The sequence below is a fragment of the Octopus bimaculoides genome, chromosome 1, assembly GCF_001194135.2.
Source record: "Octopus bimaculoides isolate UCB-OBI-ISO-001 chromosome 1, ASM119413v2, whole genome shotgun sequence".
Taxonomy (NCBI): domain Eukaryota; kingdom Metazoa; phylum Mollusca; class Cephalopoda; order Octopoda; family Octopodidae; genus Octopus; species Octopus bimaculoides.
In genome coordinates, this window is record NC_068981.1 from 35,253,862 (window position 1) to 35,256,649 (window position 2,788).

Genomic DNA, 2,788 nt, shown 5'->3' on the forward strand with positions numbered 1-2,788 from the left:
ATGGAACCCTCGACATCGTAAGCGACGGAGTGCCAACAACAAACAAGTACACAGATTTCAGTAACCTAAAAGAAAATAGAAATTGTTTAAGTAATTTGCTTAGTGTTAACACAAATATATATTTAAACATGTGTGTATACATGTTGTACTCTTTCTTTCACCTTTTGAGAAAATCATTAGGAGCATCTATAAACAACCTTGGAGGGTCACTTTCTAGTTGCAATCCTATGGTCATTCATGACTGAAGAGGGGTCTTTACCCTTTTACCCTTTACCTGCATGGTAAGTGTTTTGATTTGAGATCATGTGCTGAAACTAAAGCAATTGCAGCACGGAAGGCACAAGTTACCCATTCAGAAACATGCAAAGACCATTAACTTCACTTAAACATTTACTGTTTGTAATATGGTTCAGAAAATTTTGTTGCTTGAAACTGTGACCTGATGCTGACAAATGTGTGCTGCATCACATGTTTGTCAGTGACCAGGTCTCAGAAGTTTTTTAAGTATTATGATTATCAGTCCATTTTTCTCTATGCTGGCGAATTGGAGGAGTCATTAGAGCATTGGACAGAATGCTTAACAGCATTTATTCCCTCTCTAAGTTCAAAACCCACCAAGGTTAACTTTGCCTTTATGGATTACTGAAACTGTAAGGACATTGGACCAGATGCCTCACAATATTTGTTTCAGCTGTTTACATTCTGGCTGATAGACTTAACTTGTTGCTTAGTTCTACACCAGCACTTGGCACGTCAGGTGCATTTAGCAAAGTCCACTCTATTGCTATCCAGGCTAGCTTTCCAATTTGAGGATACCTTCCTGCTTCCCCACCACCAGTCTTGGAGGCTTTGCAATCGGTCATGGGTGCTGCCATTCCTCTCAACTAAAAGCTAAAACAATGTGTCTGTAATACATTTGTCTTCTTATGCTTTCCAGTCCTGAAAGCTGTTGATAACAGCCCATCTCTCTACCAGTAACCACTACTTTCTGTACTATTAACCATCTCTTTCTCTCTCTCAAATTACTCCGCATTGACTCTTTTTTTACTTGTGACCATCTCTATTTGCCCTCTTACCTACAAGCATATAACTATCATCCCTGCTTCTCTCATGTTACATAAAACACTTCATTTCTCACATCATACACCTGCTTCTTTCGCATCTTCACCCAAGTTCATCTTTGTTAAACTGAAAGTGATAATGTTTAAAAAATACCTGTCATATTGCTAAAAGAGTCTTAGCCACATAAATTTCAGTTAATAATTGTGATATTCATAGATTGGAAATCATGAGATTCAGCTTACTTACAATGATATAAGACATACATACTAATAATCATCATCATCATCGTTTAACGTCTGCTTTCCATGCTAGCATGGGTTGGACGATTTGACTGAGGACTGGTGAAACCGGATGGCAACACCAGGCTCCAATCTGATTTGGCAGAGTTTCTACAGCTGGATGCCCTTCCTAACGCCAACCACTCCGAGAGTGTAGTGGGTGCTTTTACGTGTCACCCGCACGAAGGCCAGTCAGGCGGTACAATACATACTAATAATAATTTACATAAAACATGTATGCATGCCTATATACATGACAGGCAACTACATGCATAGAACATAGAATTTTCACGTGCACTAACTCCAAATACTGCACAAAAACCCTGTTGATGTTGAAATTCCAATGAAGGAGCCTTGGATCTAGGTTAGAAAACCAGCTCTTTCTCTACTGGCTAGAAATCTTGAAATAAAACTAAATAATAACATAAATACAGATATGCATACATACACACACACACACACACACACACACACACACACACACACACACAGAAGTGTGGTGCAGTCTTCTGTCTGGCCTGCTCCTGTCAAACCACCCAACATTGAAGGTGGACGTTAAATGGTGATGGTGATGATGTATGTACAAACAATTCCATTTTGTACAATCTGACTACCACATACATACAATATATTCCAAAAGTGAAAATGGACCAGCACATTACATTGTGTGATTTTAACTTTATGGCCCTGGGCCAACCAGAGCCTTGTTTGTAAGTGTATTTGATATGAAAGGAGAAGCCTGTTTTGTGTGTGTGTGTGTGTGTGTGTGTGTGTGTGTGTGTGCTTGCATTTGTACTTATGTAAAAATCAGAAGTGACATTGTTGTCATTTCTCAAGCCAACAAATCATCTGCTAGCTTTGTGCTTTCAAAGACGTGTGTAATAAGATATCCTTTATTTGATAATCAAGTCAGGGTTAGCAGTAGGAAGGGCATCCATCTGTAAAACAAGAACCAACAATGTATTTGTCTAATCTGTGCAAGTATGGGAAACACGTAAAACCGAACGTAATAGTAGTCTCCCCTTACTACTTCTACTGTCCACTTCGTGTATCACTCCTCGTTGAAATTAGTAGAATTTTAAGCTATTCTAACTTCTTTAATTTAACAAACAATTATCACTGAGGTTAATTATTCATAGATACTGCCTTTATGAAAAATGATTATTAAGATAGCATTAACATAATGCAATGTATATATATATATATTTAATTCTCTATATTGAATACTCAATATTTCATATATTCAATAAGACATTCAATACTTCATTTCATTTTACCATTTATTTTATTTTATATTATATTATATATTATATATTCCATATTCGATATCCCACATTAATTTTACAAGAATATAAATAAAACATAAAAAAACAGACAGAGTTGGAACTCTTTTAAATAAAATAATATATTCCTCTATACACGATCATACAAAACCCTTTTTTTGGTAT

The 2,788-nt window shown here is 36.4% G+C and overlaps 1 protein-coding gene across 2 annotated transcripts in view; it reads left to right on the forward strand.

The window, feature by feature from the left end:
- The window catches only part of LOC106874902 (uncharacterized), a 51,956-nt gene that overhangs the window by 24,396 nt on the left and 24,772 nt on the right, over positions 1-2,788 (forward strand). The gene's annotated exons all lie outside the window — the stretch shown is intronic.